This window comes from Watersipora subatra, chromosome 10 (assembly GCF_963576615.1).
Source record: "Watersipora subatra chromosome 10, tzWatSuba1.1, whole genome shotgun sequence".
NCBI classification, from domain to species: Eukaryota; Metazoa; Bryozoa; class Gymnolaemata; order Cheilostomatida; family Watersiporidae; genus Watersipora; species Watersipora subatra.
The window spans coordinates 9,536,374-9,553,750 of NC_088717.1; the positions used below are offsets into that span (position 1 = coordinate 9,536,374).

The 17,377-nt window shown below is 38.2% G+C and overlaps 14 non-coding genes across 14 annotated transcripts; all 14 read left to right on the forward strand.

Moving 5' to 3' along the window:
- Positions 1-2,292: 2,292 nt before the first annotated feature.
- LOC137407449 (U5 spliceosomal RNA) lies at positions 2,293-2,411 on the forward strand. Its single transcript, XR_010979983.1, has one exon. It is a non-coding gene; the product is annotated as a U5 spliceosomal RNA (small nuclear RNA).
- Positions 2,412-3,421: 1,010 nt separating this feature from the next.
- Positions 3,422-3,540, forward strand: LOC137407455 (U5 spliceosomal RNA). Its single transcript, XR_010979988.1, has one exon. It is a non-coding gene; the product is annotated as a U5 spliceosomal RNA (small nuclear RNA).
- A 1,010-nt stretch (positions 3,541-4,550) lies between these two features.
- Positions 4,551-4,669, forward strand: LOC137407456 (U5 spliceosomal RNA). Its single transcript, XR_010979989.1, has one exon. It is a non-coding gene; the product is annotated as a U5 spliceosomal RNA (small nuclear RNA).
- Positions 4,670-5,680: 1,011 nt separating this feature from the next.
- Positions 5,681-5,799, forward strand: LOC137407457 (U5 spliceosomal RNA). Its single transcript, XR_010979990.1, has one exon. It is a non-coding gene; the product is annotated as a U5 spliceosomal RNA (small nuclear RNA).
- Positions 5,800-6,809: 1,010 nt separating this feature from the next.
- Positions 6,810-6,928, forward strand: LOC137407451 (U5 spliceosomal RNA). The gene has a single exon (XR_010979985.1). It is a non-coding gene; the product is annotated as a U5 spliceosomal RNA (small nuclear RNA).
- Positions 6,929-7,938: 1,010 nt separating this feature from the next.
- Positions 7,939-8,057, forward strand: LOC137407458 (U5 spliceosomal RNA). The gene has a single exon (XR_010979991.1). It is a non-coding gene; the product is annotated as a U5 spliceosomal RNA (small nuclear RNA).
- Positions 8,058-9,067: 1,010 nt separating this feature from the next.
- On the forward strand, positions 9,068-9,186 carry LOC137407459 (U5 spliceosomal RNA). Its single transcript, XR_010979992.1, has one exon. It is a non-coding gene; the product is annotated as a U5 spliceosomal RNA (small nuclear RNA).
- Positions 9,187-10,196: 1,010 nt separating this feature from the next.
- On the forward strand, positions 10,197-10,315 carry LOC137407460 (U5 spliceosomal RNA). The gene has a single exon (XR_010979993.1). It is a non-coding gene; the product is annotated as a U5 spliceosomal RNA (small nuclear RNA).
- A 1,011-nt stretch (positions 10,316-11,326) lies between these two features.
- LOC137407461 (U5 spliceosomal RNA) lies at positions 11,327-11,445 on the forward strand. The gene has a single exon (XR_010979994.1). It is a non-coding gene; the product is annotated as a U5 spliceosomal RNA (small nuclear RNA).
- Positions 11,446-12,455: 1,010 nt separating this feature from the next.
- LOC137407464 (U5 spliceosomal RNA) lies at positions 12,456-12,574 on the forward strand. The gene has a single exon (XR_010979996.1). It is a non-coding gene; the product is annotated as a U5 spliceosomal RNA (small nuclear RNA).
- Positions 12,575-13,585: 1,011 nt separating this feature from the next.
- On the forward strand, positions 13,586-13,704 carry LOC137407465 (U5 spliceosomal RNA). The gene has a single exon (XR_010979997.1). It is a non-coding gene; the product is annotated as a U5 spliceosomal RNA (small nuclear RNA).
- A 1,010-nt stretch (positions 13,705-14,714) lies between these two features.
- LOC137407466 (U5 spliceosomal RNA) lies at positions 14,715-14,833 on the forward strand. Its single transcript, XR_010979998.1, has one exon. It is a non-coding gene; the product is annotated as a U5 spliceosomal RNA (small nuclear RNA).
- Positions 14,834-15,843: 1,010 nt separating this feature from the next.
- On the forward strand, positions 15,844-15,962 carry LOC137407467 (U5 spliceosomal RNA). Its single transcript, XR_010979999.1, has one exon. It is a non-coding gene; the product is annotated as a U5 spliceosomal RNA (small nuclear RNA).
- Positions 15,963-16,973: 1,011 nt separating this feature from the next.
- On the forward strand, positions 16,974-17,092 carry LOC137407468 (U5 spliceosomal RNA). Its single transcript, XR_010980000.1, has one exon. It is a non-coding gene; the product is annotated as a U5 spliceosomal RNA (small nuclear RNA).
- Positions 17,093-17,377: the final 285 nt, after the last annotated feature.

A 17,377-nucleotide genomic window follows, 5' to 3' on the forward strand; every position in this document is an offset into this window, starting at 1 on the left:
CGGGTGGGGGCTAGACCATGTTCTATACAGGGCTAGATGTCTCTGTCTGCACTCGACTTTGCAAAGAGTGGCATCGCAGCGGGATCACCCTATAAGCCAGTTGGTAAGATACCACGTGGCACGATATCTTAGACCTCTATTCCCAGACAAGATCGTTTTAAACGAAGGGCCAACGGCGCCGCATTTGGTAGATCAGTACAAAAAGTTCAAGATCATTCTGGAAGAAGCAAAGGACTTGTTTGGTAAAAATGTTCTCCCAACAGTTAAACAGATGCTAAATCACATGTTAGAAAGAGACAAAGACATTCCCTCCTTTTGTCCAATAAAACACCCGAATTACACAAGTGCCATGCAACTGACAAATGAAGCTCAGCTGTGGCAGTCAGTACATGACCCATATATCAGCTCAAAGCTAAGTGATTTTGCATGGAGAGTTGTCACGGGCTGCCTGACAACAGGCTCAGTCCTCTCGTCATGGCACGCCTCTTTGCCGGCTGCATCTTTTAACTGCCACATATGTAAGGGAAACTCTCTTGAAACCCCTCAGCATCTGTTCTTTCATTGCGAGTCTTTGAAAGAAGTAAGGAAGAAAGTTGTGAGACATCTTTTTGTCACGGGTCTCATAACCAATGATGACGCCAATGTAGTGGATTGGCTAGCGGGTGTATTACAAAAATCAGCCTCGAAAAGGGCCGCTACTAAAGCTCGCTCTCTTATCTTCTCAACGAACTGCATAATTTGGAGAGTTAGAAACGATGTGATTCACAGAAACAAAGAAGGCTGCTTGCAGCAGATATCTGGCCAAGTTGCTAAATTAGTGTCCACTTCTCCTCGGAGCCACTCGATTCACCTTTGACAATCTCCGCTTGGGTTTCGAAACCCTCATGCTCGGTGCATGGCAGTATGGCTGCAGTGGAATGTCACCACTTTTCGTAAATTTATTTCCTCTCGATTAGTTTCACCAGCTTGTCTCAACTTTAAATACTCATTTCATTTTTGTTTTACTTAACTCGTTGTGATTATTAGTTTGAGTTCATAATCTTGTGGCTCCCAAGACAAAGTGAAGAGGGTGATTGGGGTTCGACTCCCTACTTTGGGCGGGTTACGGTAACATCATCCTGCATTAATCTAATTCAATTACTTTAATGCGAAGGGTTAGACCATAACACAAGTTGTTTTTTGTTGTGCTTTAACTTAAAAAAGCCTTTTACTAAAGATTTCCGTGGAGAGGAACATTACAATGAGTCTATAGACTTATTTTTGACACCCTCTATAAGAGGGTAATAATAAAACTTTTTAAGGGCAAGATTGGATGGAGTACTTTCTGCGGCTCGATATATATTTTCCACACACTCGATCATCGGAGAAGAACTGGCGGTAGTAAGTAAAGGCGTATTACCGAATTTCGAGTCTTAAAGTTTCCTTATAACATTTTTTTGTTTTACAATCGTTAAGCTTTTGCCGCGTCGATGGTATTATTATCGAACTAGATTATATTACTAGGCTTTATAGTTTTTTTTAATATTAACCCGGCAAACAACGATTTAATGGAGCGTCTCGGTTGAACTAAACGTGACAGTGGCTTAGAGTCTTACGTCTTTTGCTACAGCGTAAAATGTGCCTAGCTCGCCGAATCTTTCATCTAAACTTCTTCGACTGCGTAGCGGCTTAACACTCATCGGATAGCTCGCGGTCTCATAAACATTAGTTTTTTGTTTTGAATGTCTTCGCACGATATTCGCCTCGCTACTTCGCTTAATAACATTTTATAACCACTCTAAATATTTCGGGTTTAGAAGCTGGTAGCGGCGCACCGCGATACGAATTCATCTGAAAGCGTATTATGTAATGAATATCAAAGCGCACCTTTCGTGGTTAAGATCTGAGCCGGCTGACTGGCTGTTTCTTTGTCTGGCGGCACTTCTCCCACTCTTTGCGTCCATATCGATCGCATTATTCCGTTCGGGAGGAGTCCTTTCGCCCGTTGATTTCCTTTGTCAACCCGTTACAGTAGAATAAATTCTATAAAATATTCCACCTGAATTGAATCGATTAAAATTGGTTTTCGCCTCCCCTGCGCAGCGAATATTGTAGTTCGCGCAAAATTTTAATTAATTTTACGTATTTTTAAATTTTATCAAACGAATTAATATAGCAAATATTTGCGTAACGAATCATTTTGAAAATTTTAGTTCATGTTATAACTGTATATACGATGTAAAACTATTCGCGTTTGACACTCAACTCGAAAAGAATCAATTATCATCACTCGAAAAACTTCATACTATCGACTAACTCTGGTTTCTCTTCATATCCACGCATAAATCTTTCGCCTTTTACTAAAGATTTCCGTGGAGAGGAACATTACAATGAGTCTATAGACTTATTTTTGACACCCTCTATAAGAGGGTAATAATAAAACTTTTTAAGGGCAAGATTGGATGGAGTACTTTCTCCGGCTCGATATATATTTTCCACACACTCGATCATCGGAGAAGAACTGGCGGTAGTAAGTAAAGGCGTATTACCGAATTTCGAGTCTTAAAGTTTCCTTATAACATTTTTTTGTTTTACAATCGTTAAGCTTTTGCCGCGTCGATGGTATTATTATCGAACTAGATTATATTACTAGGCTTTATAGTTTTTTTTAATATTAACCCGGCAAACAACGATTTAATGGAGCGTCTCGGTTGAACTAAACGTGACAGCGGCTTAGAGTCTTACGTCTTTTGCTACAGCGTAAAATGTGCCTAGCTCGCCGAATCTTTCATCTAAACTTCTACGACTGCGTAGCGGCTTAACACTCATCGGATAGCTCGCGGTCTCATAAACATTAGTTTTTTGTTTTGAATGTCTTCGCACGATATTCGCCTCGCTACTTCGCTTAATAACATTTTATAACCACTCTAAATATTTCGGGTTTAGAAGCTGGTAGCGGCGCACCGCGATACGAATTCATCTGAAAGCGTATTATGTAATGAATATCAAAGCGCACCTTTCGTGGTTAAGATCTGAGCCGGCTGACTGGCTGTTTCTTTGTCTGGCGGCACTTCTCCCACTCTTTGCGTCCATATCGATCGCATTATTCCGTTCGGGAGGAGTCCTTTCGCCCGTTGATTTCCTTTGTCAACCCGTTACAGTAGAATAAATTCTATAAAATATTCCACCTGAATTGAATCGATTAAAATTGGTTTTCGCCTCCCCTGCGCAGCGAATATTGTAGTTCGCGCAAAATTTTAATTAATTTTACGTATTTTTAAATTTTATCAAACGAATTAATATAGCAAATATTTGCGTAACGAATCATTTTGAAAATTTTAGTTCATGTTATAACTGTATATACGATGTAAAACTATTCGCGTTTGACACTCAACTCGAAAAGAATCAATTATCATCACTCGAAAAACTTCATACTATCGACTAACTCTGGTTTCTCTTCATATCCACGCATAAATCTTTCGCCTTTTACTAAAGATTTCCGTGGAGAGGAACATTACAATGAGTCTATAGACTTATTTTTGACACCCTCTATAAGAGGGTAATAATAAAACTTTTTAAGGGCAAGATTGGATGGAGTACTTTCTCCGGCTCGATATATATTTTCCACACACTCGATCATCGGAGAAGAACTGGCGGTAGTAAGTAAAGGCGTATTACCGAATTTCGAGTCTTAAAGTTTCCTTATAACATTTTTTTGTTTTACAATCGTTAAGCTTTTGCCGCGTCGATGGTATTATTATCGAACTAGATTATATTACTAGGCTTTATAGTTTTTTTTAATATTAACCCGGCAAACAACGATTTAATGGAGCGTCTCGGTTGAACTAAACGTGACAGCGGCTTAGAGTCTTACGTCTTTTGCTACAGCGTAAAATGTGCCTAGCTCGCCGAATCTTTCATCTAAACTTCTACGACTGCGTAGCGGCTTAACACTCATCGGATAGCTCGCGGTCTCATAAACATTAGTTTTTTGTTTTGAATGTCTTCGCACGATATTCGCCTCGCTACTTCGCTTAATAACATTTTATAACCACTCTAAATATTTCGGGTTTAGAAGCTGGTAGCGGCGCACTGCGATACGAATTCATCTGAAAGCGTATTATGTAATGAATATCAAAGCGCACCTTTCGTGGTTAAGATCTGAGCCGGCTGACTGGCTGTTTCTTTGTCTGGCGGCACTTCTCCCACTCTTTGCGTCCATATCGATCGCATTATTCCGTTCGGGAGGAGTCCTTTCGCCCGTTGATTTCCTTTGTCAACCCGTTACAGTAGAATAAATTCTATAAAATATTCCACCTGAATTGAATCGATTAAAATTGGTTTTCGCCTCCCCTGCGCAGCGAATATTGTAGTTCGCGCAAAATTTTAATTAATTTTACGTATTTTTAAATTTTGTCAAACGAATTAATATAGCAAATATTTGCGTAAGGAATTATTTTGAAAATTTTAGTTCATGTTATAACTGTATATAAGATGTAAAACTATTCGCGTTTGACACTTAACTCGAAAAGATTCAATTATCATCACTCGAAAAACTTCATACTATCGACTAACTCTGGTTTCTCTTCATATCCACGCATAAATCTTTCGCCTTTTACTAAAGATTTCCGTGGAGAGGAACATTACAATGAGTCTATAGACTTATTTTTGACACCCTCTATAAGAGGGTAATAATAAAACTTTTTAAGGGCAAGATTGGATGGAGTACTTTCTGCGGCTCGATATATATTTTCCACACACTCGATCATCGGAGAAGAACTGGCGGTCGTAAGTAAAGGCGTATTACCGAATTTCGAGTCTTAAAGTTTCCTTATAACATTTTTTTGTTTTACAATCGTTAAGCTTTTGCCGCGTCGATGGTATTATTATCGAACTAGATTATATTACTAGGCTTTATAGTTTTTTTTAATATTAACCCGGCAAACAACGATTTAATGGAGCGTCTCGGTTGAACTAAACGTGACAGTGGCTTAGAGTCTTACGTCTTTTGCTACAGCGTAAAATGTGCCTAGCTCGCCGAATCTTTCATCTAAACTTCTTCGACTGCGTAGCGGCTTAACACTCATCGGATAGCTCGCGGTCTCATAAACATTAGTTTTTTTCTTTTGCATGTCTTCGCACGATATTCGCCTCGCTACTTCGCTTAATAACATTTTATAACCACTCTAAATATTTCGGGTTTAGAAGCTGGTAGCGGCGCACCGCGATACGAATTCATCTGAAAGCGTATTATGTAATGAATATCAAAGCGCACCTTTCGTGGTTAAGATCTGAGCCGGCTGACTGGCTGTTTCTTTGTCTGGCGGCACTTCTCCCACTCTTTGCGTCCATATCGATCGCATTATTCCGTTCGGGAGGAGTCCTTTCGCCCGTTGATTTCCTTTGTCAACCCGTTACAGTAGAATAAATTCTATAAAATATTCCACCTGAATTGAATCGATTAAAATTGGTTTTCGCCTCCCCTGCGCAGCGAATATTGTAGTTCGCGCAAAATTTTAATTAATTTTACGTATTTTTAAATTTTATCAAACGAATTAATATAGCAAATATTTGCGTAACGAATCATTTTGAAAATTTTAGTTCATGTTATAACTGTATATACGATGTAAAACTATTCGCGTTTGACACTCAACTCGAAAAGAATCAATTATCATCACTCGAAAAACTTCATACTATCGACTAACTCTGGTTTCTCTTCATATCCACGCATAAATCTTTCGCCTTTTACTAAAGATTTCCGTGGAGAGGAACATTACAATGAGTCTATAGACTTATTTTTGACACCCTCTATAAGAGGGTAATAATAAAACTTTTTAAGGGCAAGATTGGATGGAGTACTTTCTCCGGCTCGATATATATTTTCCACACACTCGATCATCGGAGAAGAACTGGCGGTAGTAAGTAAAGGCGTATTACCGAATTTCGAGTCTTAAAGTTTCCTTATAACATTTTTTTGTTTTACAATCGTTAAGCTTTTGCCGCGTCGATGGTATTATTATCGAACTAGATTATATTACTAGGCTTTATAGTTTTTTTTAATATTAACCCGGCAAACAACGATTTAATGGAGCGTCTCGGTTGAACTAAACGTGACAGCGGCTTAGAGTCTTACGTCTTTTGCTACAGCGTAAAATGTGCCTAGCTCGCCGAATCTTTCATCTAAACTTCTACGACTGCGTAGCGGCTTAACACTCATCGGATAGCTCGCGGTCTCATAAACATTAGTTTTTTGTTTTGAATGTCTTCGCACGATATTCGCCTCGCTACTTCGCTTAATAACATTTTATAACCACTCTAAATATTTCGGGTTTAGAAGCTGGTAGCGGCGCACCGCGATACGAATTCATCTGAAAGCGTATTATGTAATGAATATCAAAGCGCACCTTTCGTGGTTAAGATCTGAGCCGGCTGACTGGCTGTTTCTTTGTCTGGCGGCACTTCTCCCACTCTTTGCGTCCATATCGATCGCATTATTCCGTTCGGGAGGAGTCCTTTCGCCCGTTGATTTCCTTTGTCAACCCGTTACAGTAGAATAAATTCTATAAAATATTCCACCTGAATTGAATCGATTAAAATTGGTTTTCGCCTCCCCTGCGCAGCGAATATTGTAGTTCGCGCAAAATTTTAATTAATTTTACGTATTTTTAAATTTTATCAAACGAATTAATATAGCAAATATTTGCGTAACGAATCATTTTGAAAATTTTAGTTCATGTTATAACTGTATATACGATGTAAAACTATTCGCGTTTGACACTCAACTCGAAAAGAATCAATTATCATCACTCGAAAAACTTCATACTATCGACTAACTCTGGTTTCTCTTCATATCCACGCATAAATATTTCGCCTTTTACTAAAGATTTCCGTGGAGAGGAACATTACAATGAGTCTATAGACTTATTTTTGACACCCTCTATAAGAGGGTAATAATAAAACTTTTTAAGGGCAAGATTGGATGGAGTACTTTCTCCGGCTCGATATATATTTTCCACACACTCGATCATCGGAGAAGAACTGGCGGTAGTAAGTAAAGGCGTATTACCGAATTTCGAGTCTTAAAGTTTCCTTATAACATTTTTTTGTTTTACAATCGTTAAGCTTTTGCCGCGTCGATGGTATTATTATCGAACTAGATTATATTACTAGGCTTTATAGTTTTTTTTAATATTAACCCGGCAAACAACGATTTAATGGAGCGTCTCGGTTGAACTAAACGTGACAGCGGCTTAGAGTCTTACGTCTTTTGCTACAGCGTAAAATGTGCCTAGCTCGCCGAATCTTTCATCTAAACTTCTACGACTGCGTAGCGGCTTAACACTCATCGGATAGCTCGCGGTCTCATAAACATTAGTTTTTTGTTTTGAATGTCTTCGCACGATATTCGCCTCGCTACTTCGCTTAATAACATTTTATAACCACTCTAAATATTTCGGGTTTAGAAGCTGGTAGCGGCGCACCGCGATACGAATTCATCTGAAAGCGTATTATGTAATGAATATCAAAGCGCACCTTTCGTGGTTAAGATCTGAGCCGGCTGACTGGCTGTTTCTTTGTCTGGCGGCACTTCTCCCACTCTTTGCGTCCATATCGATCGCATTATTCCGTTCGGGAGGAGTCCTTTCGCCCGTTGATTTCCTTTGTCAACCCGTTACAGTAGAATAAATTCTATAAAATATTCCACCTGAATTGAATCGATTAAAATTGGTTTTCGCCTCCCCTGCGCAGCGAATATTGTAGTTCGCGCAAAATTTTAATTAATTTTACGTATTTTTAAATTTTATCAAACGAATTAATATAGCAAATATTTGCGTAACGAATCATTTTGAAAATTTTAGTTCATGTTATAACTGTATATACGATGTAAAACTATTCGCGTTTGACACTCAACTCGAAAAGAATCAATTATCATCACTCGAAAAACTTCATACTATCGACTAACTCTGGTTTCTCTTCATATCCACGCATAAATCTTTCGCCTTTTACTAAAGATTTCCGTGGAGAGGAACATTACAATGAGTCTATAGACTTATTTTTGACACCCTCTATAAGAGGGTAATAATAAAACTTTTTAAGGGCAAGATTGGATGGAGTACTTTCTCCGGCTCGATATATATTTTCCACACACTCGATCATCGGAGAAGAACTGGCGGTAGTAAGTAAAGGCGTATTACCGAATTTCGAGTCTTAAAGTTTCCTTATAACATTTTTTTGTTTTACAATCGTTAAGCTTTTGCCGCGTCGATGGTATTATTATCGAACTAGATTATATTACTAGGCTTTATAGTTTTTTTTAATATTAACCCGGCAAACAACGATTTAATGGAGCGTCTCGGTTGAACTAAACGTGACAGCGGCTTAGAGTCTTACGTCTTTTGCTACAGCGTAAAATGTGCCTAGCTCGCCGAATCTTTCATCTAAACTTCTACGACTGCGTAGCGGCTTAACACTCATCGGATAGCTCGCGGTCTCATAAACATTAGTTTTTTGTTTTGAATGTCTTCGCACGATATTCGCCTCGCTACTTCGCTTAATAACATTTTATAACCACTCTAAATATTTCGGGTTTAGAAGCTGGTAGCGGCGCACCGCGATACGAATTCATCTGAAAGCGTATTATGTAATGAATATCAAAGCGCACCTTTCGTGGTTAAGATCTGAGCCGGCTGACTGGCTGTTTCTTTGTCTGGCGGCACTTCTCCCACTCTTTGCGTCCATATCGATCGCATTATTCCGTTCGGGAGGAGTCCTTTCGCCCGTTGATTTCCTTTGTCAACCCGTTACAGTAGAATAAATTCTATAAAATATTCCACCTGAATTGAATCGATTAAAATTGGTTTTCGCCTCCCCTGCGCAGCGAATATTGTAGTTCGCGCAAAATTTTAATTAATTTTACGTATTTTTAAATTTTATCAAACGAATTAATATAGCAAATATTTGCGTAACGAATCATTTTGAAAATTTTAGTTCATGTTATAACTGTATATACGATGTAAAACTATTCGCGTTTGACACTCAACTCGAAAAGAATCAATTATCATCACTCGAAAAACTTCATACTATCGACTAACTCTGGTTTCTCTTCATATCCACGCATAAATCTTTCGCCTTTTACTAAAGATTTCCGTGGAGAGGAACATTACAATGAGTCTATAGACTTATTTTTGACACCCTCTATAAGAGGGTAATAATAAAACTTTTTAAGGGCAAGATTGGATGGAGTACTTTCTCCGGCTCGATATATATTTTCCACACACTCGATCATCGGAGAAGAACTGGCGGTAGTAAGTAAAGGCGTATTACCGAATTTCGAGTCTTAAAGTTTCCTTATAACATTTTTTTGTTTTACAATCGTTAAGCTTTTGCCGCGTCGATGGTATTATTATCGAACTAGATTATATTACTAGGCTTTATAGTTTTTTTTAATATTAACCCGGCAAACAACGATTTAATGGAGCGTCTCGGTTGAACTAAACGTGACAGCGGCTTAGAGTCTTACGTCTTTTGCTACAGCGTAAAATGTGCCTAGCTCGCCGAATCTTTCATCTAAACTTCTACGACTGCGTAGCGGCTTAACACTCATCGGATAGCTCGCGGTCTCATAAACATTAGTTTTTTGTTTTGAATGTCTTCGCACGATATTCGCCTCGCTACTTCGCTTAATAACATTTTATAACCACTCTAAATATTTCGGGTTTAGAAGCTGGTAGCGGCGCACTGCGATACGAATTCATCTGAAAGCGTATTATGTAATGAATATCAAAGCGCACCTTTCGTGGTTAAGATCTGAGCCGGCTGACTGGCTGTTTCTTTGTCTGGCGGCACTTCTCCCACTCTTTGCGTCCATATCGATCGCATTATTCCGTTCGGGAGGAGTCCTTTCGCCCGTTGATTTCCTTTGTCAACCCGTTACAGTAGAATAAATTCTATAAAATATTCCACCTGAATTGAATCAATTAAAATTGGTTTTCGCCTCCCCTGCGCAGCGAATATTGTAGTTCGCGCAAAATTTTAATTAATTTTACGTATTTTTAAATTTTGTCAAACGAATTAATATAGCAAATATTTGCGTAAGGAATTATTTTGAAAATTTTAGTTCATGTTATAACTGTATATAAGATGTAAAACTATTCGCGTTTGACACTTAACTCGAAAAGATTCAATTATCATCACTCGAAAAACTTCATACTATCGACTAACTCTGGTTTCTCTTCATATCCACGCATAAATCTTTCGCCTTTTACTAAAGATTTCCGTGGAGAGGAACATTACAATGAGTCTATAGACTTATTTTTGACACCCTCTATAAGAGGGTAATAATAAAACTTTTTAAGGGCAAGATTGGATGGAGTACTTTCTGCGGCTCGATATATATTTTCCACACACTCGATCATCGGAGAAGAACTGGCGGTAGTAAGTAAAGGCGTATTACCGAATTTCGAGTCTTAAAGTTTCCTTATAACATTTTTTTGTTTTACAATCGTTAAGCTTTTGCCGCGTCGATGGTATTATTATCGAACTAGATTATATTACTAGGCTTTATAGTTTTTTTTAATATTAACCCGGCAAACAACGATTTAATGGAGCGTCTCGGTTGAACTAAACGTGACAGTGGCTTAGAGTCTTACGTCTTTTGCTACAGCGTAAAATGTGCCTAGCTCGCCGAATCTTTCATCTAAACTTCTTCGACTGCGTAGCGGCTTAACACTCATCGGATAGCTCGCGGTCTCATAAACATTAGTTTTTTTCTTTTGCATGTCTTCGCACGATATTCGCCTCGCTACTTCGCTTAATAACATTTTATAACCACTCTAAATATTTCGGGTTTAGAAGCTGGTAGCGGCGCACCGCGATACGAATTCATCTGAAAGCGTATTATGTAATGAATATCAAAGCGCACCTTTCGTGGTTAAGATCTGAGCCGGCTGACTGGCTGTTTCTTTGTCTGGCGGCACTTCTCCCACTCTTTGCGTCCATATCGATCGCATTATTCCGTTCGGGAGGAGTCCTTTCGCCCGTTGATTTCCTTTGTCAACCCGTTACAGTAGAATAAATTCTATAAAATATTCCACCTGAATTGAATCGATTAAAATTGGTTTTCGCCTCCCCTGCGCAGCGAATATTGTAGTTCGCGCAAAATTTTAATTAATTTTACGTATTTTTAAATTTTATCAAACGAATTAATATAGCAAATATTTGCGTAACGAATCATTTTGAAAATTTTAGTTCATGTTATAACTGTATATACGATGTAAAACTATTCGCGTTTGACACTCAACTCGAAAAGAATCAATTATCATCACTCGAAAAACTTCATACTATCGACTAACTCTGGTTTCTCTTCATATCCACGCATAAATCTTTCGCCTTTTACTAAAGATTTCCGTGGAGAGGAACATTACAATGAGTCTATAGACTTATTTTTGACACCCTCTATAAGAGGGTAATAATAAAACTTTTTAAGGGCAAGATTGGATGGAGTACTTTCTCCGGCTCGATATATATTTTCCACACACTCGATCATCGGAGAAGAACTGGCGGTAGTAAGTAAAGGCGTATTACCGAATTTCGAGTCTTAAAGTTTCCTTATAACATTTTTTTGTTTTACAATCGTTAAGCTTTTGCCGCGTCGATGGTATTATTATCGAACTAGATTATATTACTAGGCTTTATAGTTTTTTTTAATATTAACCCGGCAAACAACGATTTAATGGAGCGTCTCGGTTGAACTAAACGTGACAGCGGCTTAGAGTCTTACGTCTTTTGCTACAGCGTAAAATGTGCCTAGCTCGCCGAATCTTTCATCTAAACTTCTACGACTGCGTAGCGGCTTAACACTCATCGGATAGCTCGCGGTCTCATAAACATTAGTTTTTTGTTTTGAATGTCTTCGCACGATATTCGCCTCGCTACTTCGCTTAATAACATTTTATAACCACTCTAAATATTTCGGGTTTAGAAGCTGGTAGCGGCGCACCGCGATACGAATTCATCTGAAAGCGTATTATGTAATGAATATCAAAGCGCACCTTTCGTGGTTAAGATCTGAGCCGGCTGACTGGCTGTTTCTTTGTCTGGCGGCACTTCTCCCACTCTTTGCGTCCATATCGATCGCATTATTCCGTTCGGGAGGAGTCCTTTCGCCCGTTGATTTCCTTTGTCAACCCGTTACAGTAGAATAAATTCTATAAAATATTCCACCTGAATTGAATCGATTAAAATTGGTTTTCGCCTCCCCTGCGCAGCGAATATTGTAGTTCGCGCAAAATTTTAATTAATTTTACGTATTTTTAAATTTTATCAAACGAATTAATATAGCAAATATTTGCGTAACGAATCATTTTGAAAATTTTAGTTCATGTTATAACTGTATATACGATGTAAAACTATTCGCGTTTGACACTCAACTCGAAAAGAATCAATTATCATCACTCGAAAAACTTCATACTATCGACTAACTCTGGTTTCTCTTCATATCCACGCATAAATCTTTCGCCTTTTACTAAAGATTTCCGTGGAGAGGAACATTACAATGAGTCTATAGACTTATTTTTGACACCCTCTATAAGAGGGTAATAATAAAACTTTTTAAGGGCAAGATTGGATGGAGTACTTTCTCCGGCTCGATATATATTTTCCACACACTCGATCATCGGAGAAGAACTGGCGGTAGTAAGTAAAGGCGTATTACCGAATTTCGAGTCTTAAAGTTTCCTTATAACATTTTTTTGTTTTACAATCGTTAAGCTTTTGCCGCGTCGATGGTATTATTATCGAACTAGATTATATTACTAGGCTTTATAGTTTTTTTTAATATTAACCCGGCAAACAACGATTTAATGGAGCGTCTCGGTTGAACTAAACGTGACAGTGGCTTAGAGTCTTACGTCTTTTGCTACAGCGTAAAATGTGCCTAGCTCGCCGAATCTTTCATCTAAACTTCTTCGACTGCGTAGCGGCTTAACACTCATCGGATAGCTCGCGGTCTCATAAACATTAGTTTTTTTCTTTTGCATGTCTTCGCACGATATTCGCCTCGCTACTTCGCTTAATAACATTTTATAACCACTCTAAATATTTCGGGTTTAGAAGCTGGTAGCGGCGCACCGCGATACGAATTCATCTGAAAGCGTATTATGTAATGAATATCAAAGCGCACCTTTCGTGGTTAAGATCTGAGCCGGCTGACTGGCTGTTTCTTTGTCTGGCGGCACTTCTCCCACTCTTTGCGTCCATATCGATCGCATTATTCCGTTCGGGAGGAGTCCTTTCGCCCGTTGATTTCCTTTGTCAACCCGTTACAGTAGAATAAATTCTATAAAATATTCCACCTGAATTGAATCGATTAAAATTGGTTTTCGCCTCCCCTGCGCAGCGAATATTGTAGTTCGCGCAAAATTTTAATTAATTTTACGTATTTTTAAATTTTATCAAACGAATTAATATAGCAAATATTTGCGTAACGAATCATTTTGAAAATTTTAGTTCATGTTATAACTGTATATACGATGTAAAACTATTCGCGTTTGACACTCAACTCGAAAAGAATCAATTATCATCACTCGAAAAACTTCATACTATCGACTAACTCTGGTTTCTCTTCATATCCACGCATAAATCTTTCGCCTTTTACTAAAGATTTCCGTGGAGAGGAACATTACAATGAGTCTATAGACTTATTTTTGACACCCTCTATAAGAGGGTAATAATAAAACTTTTTAAGGGCAAGATTGGATGGAGTACTTTCTCCGGCTCGATATATATTTTCCACACACTCGATCATCGGAGAAGAACTGGCGGTAGTAAGTAAAGGCGTATTACCGAATTTCGAGTCTTAAAGTTTCCTTATAACATTTTTTTGTTTTACAATCGTTAAGCTTTTGCCGCGTCGATGGTATTATTATCGAACTAGATTATATTACTAGGCTTTATAGTTTTTTTTAATATTAACCCGGCAAACAACGATTTAATGGAGCGTCTCGGTTGAACTAAACGTGACAGCGGCTTAGAGTCTTACGTCTTTTGCTACAGCGTAAAATGTGCCTAGCTCGCCGAATCTTTCATCTAAACTTCTACGACTGCGTAGCGGCTTAACACTCATCGGATAGCTCGCGGTCTCATAAACATTAGTTTTTTGTTTTGAATGTCTTCGCACGATATTCGCCTCGCTACTTCGCTTAATAACATTTTATAACCACTCTAAATATTTCGGGTTTAGAAGCTGGTAGCGGCGCACCGCGATACGAATTCATCTGAAAGCGTATTATGTAATGAATATCAAAGCGCACCTTTCGTGGTTAAGATCTGAGCCGGCTGACTGGCTGTTTCTTTGTCTGGCGGCACTTCTCCCACTCTTTGCGTCCATATCGATCGCATTATTCCGTTCGGGAGGAGTCCTTTCGCCCGTTGATTTCCTTTGTCAACCCGTTACAGTAGAATAAATTCTATAAAATATTCCACCTGAATTGAATCGATTAAAATTGGTTTTCGCCTCCCCTGCGCAGCGAATATTGTAGTTCGCGCAAAATTTTAATTAATTTTACGTATTTTTAAATTTTATCAAACGAATTAATATAGCAAATATTTGCGTAACGAATCATTTTGAAAATTTTAGTTCATGTTATAACTGTATATACGATGTAAAACTATTCGCGTTTGACACTCAACTCGAAAAGAATCAATTATCATCACTCGAAAAACTTCATACTATCGACTAACTCTGGTTTCTCTTCATATCCACGCATAAATCTTTCGCCTTTTACTAAAGATTTCCGTGGAGAGGAACATTACAATGAGTCTATAGACTTATTTTTGACACCCTCTATAAGAGGGTAATAATAAAACTTTTTAAGGGCAAGATTGGATGGAGTACTTTCTCCGGCTCGATATATATTTTCCACACACTCGATCATCGGAGAAGAACTGGCGGTAGTAAGTAAAGGCGTATTACCGAATTTCGAGTCTTAAAGTTTCCTTATAACATTTTTTTGTTTTACAATCGTTAAGCTTTTGCCGCGTCGATGGTATTATTATCGAACTAGATTATATTACTAGGCTTTATAGTTTTTTTTAATATTAACCCGGCAAACAACGATTTAATGGAGCGTCTCGGTTGAACTAAACGTGACAGCGGCTTAGAGTCTTACGTCTTTTGCTACAGCGTAAAATGTGCCTAGCTCGCCGAATCTTTCATCTAAACTTCTACGACTGCGTAGCGGCTTAACACTCATCGGATAGCTCGCGGTCTCATAAACATTAGTTTTTTGTTTTGAATGTCTTCGCACGATATTCGCCTCGCTACTTCGCTTAATAACATTTTATAACCACTCTAAATATTTCGGGTTTAGAAGCTGGTAGCGGCGCACCGCGATACGAATTCATCTGAAAGCGTATTATGTAATGAATATCAAAGCGCACCTTTCGTGGTTAAGATCTGAGCCGGCTGACTGGCTGTTTCTTTGTCTGGCGGCACTTCTCCCACTCTTTGCGTCCATATCGATCGCATTATTCCGTTCGGGAGGAGTCCTTTCGCCCGTTGATTTCCTTTGTCAACCCGTTACAGTAGAATAAATTCTATAAAATATTCCACCTGAATTGAATCGATTAAAATTGGTTTTCGCCTCCCCTGCGCAGCGAATATTGTAGTTCGCGCAAAATTTTAATTAATTTTACGTATTTTTAAATTTTATCAAACGAATTAATATAGCAAATATTTGCGTAACGAATCATTTTGAAAATTTTAGTTCATGTTATAACTGTATATACGATGTAAAACTATTCGCGTTTGACACTCAACTCGAAAAGAATCAATTATCATCACTCGAAAAACTTCATACTATCGACTAACTCTGGTTTCTCTTCATATCCACGCATAAATCTTTCGCCTTTTACTAAAGATTTCCGTGGAGAGGAACATTACAATGAGTCTATAGACTTATTTTTGACACCCTCTATAAGAGGGTAATAATAAAACTTTTTAAGGGCAAGATTGGATGGAGTACTTTCTCCGGCTCGATATATATTTTCCACACACTCGATCATCGGAGAAGAACTGGCGGTAGTAAGTAAAGGCGTATTACCGAATTTCGAGTCTTAAAGTTTCCTTATAACATTTTTTTGTTTTACAATCGTTAAGCTTTTGCCGCGTCGATGGTATTATTATCGAACTAGATTATATTACTAGGCTTTATAGTTTTTTTTAATATTAACCCGGCAAACAACGATTTAATGGAGCGTCTCGGTTGAACTAAACGTGACAGTGGCTTAGAGTCTTACGTCTTTTGCTACAGCGTAAAATGTGCCTAGCTCGCCGAATCTTTCATCTAAACTTCTTCGACTGCGTAGCGGCTTAACACTCATCGGATAGCTCGCGGTCTCATAAACATTAGTTTTTTTCTTTTGCATGTCTTCGCACGATATTCGCCTCGCTACTTCGCTTAATAACATTTTATAACCACTCTAAATATTTCGGGTTTAGAAGCTGGTAGCGGCGCACCGCGATACGAATTCATCTGAAAGCGTATTATGTAATGAATATCAAAGCGCACCTTTCGTGGTTAAGATCTGAGCCGGCTGACTGGCTGTTTCTTTGTCTGGCGGCACTTCTCCCACTCTTTGCGTCCATATCGATCGCATTATTCCGTTCGGGAGGAGTCCTTTCGCCCGTTGATTTCCTTTGTCAACCCGTTACAGTAGAATAAATTCTATAAAATATTCCACCTGAATTGAATCGATTAAAATTGGTTTTCGCCTCCCCTGCGCAGCGAATATTGTAGTTCGCGCAAAATTTTAATTAATTTTACGTATTTTTAAATTTTATCAAACGAATTAATATAGCAAATATTTGCGTAACGAATCATTTTGAAAATTTTAGTTCATGTTATAACTGTATATACGATGTAAAACTATTCGCGTTTGACACTCAACTCGAAAAGAATCAATTATCATCACTCGAAAAACTTCATACTATCGACTAACTCTGGTTTCTCTTCATATCCACGCATAAATCTTTCGCCTTTTACTAAAGATTTCCGTGGAGAGGAACATTACAATGAGTCTATAGACTTATTTTTGACACCCTCTATAAGAGGGTAATAATAAAACTTTTTAAGGGCAAGATTGGATGGAGTACTTTCTCCGGCTCGATATATATTTTCCACACACTCGATCATCGGAGAAGAACTGGCGGTAGTAAGTAAAGGCGTATTACCGAATTTCGAGTCTTAAAGTTTCCTTATAACATTTTTTTGTTTTACAATCGTTAAGCTTTTGCCGCGTCGATGGTATTATTATCGAACTAGATTATATTACTAGGCTTTATAGTTTTTTTTAATATTAACCCGGCAAACAACGATTTAATGGAGCGTCTCGGTTGAAC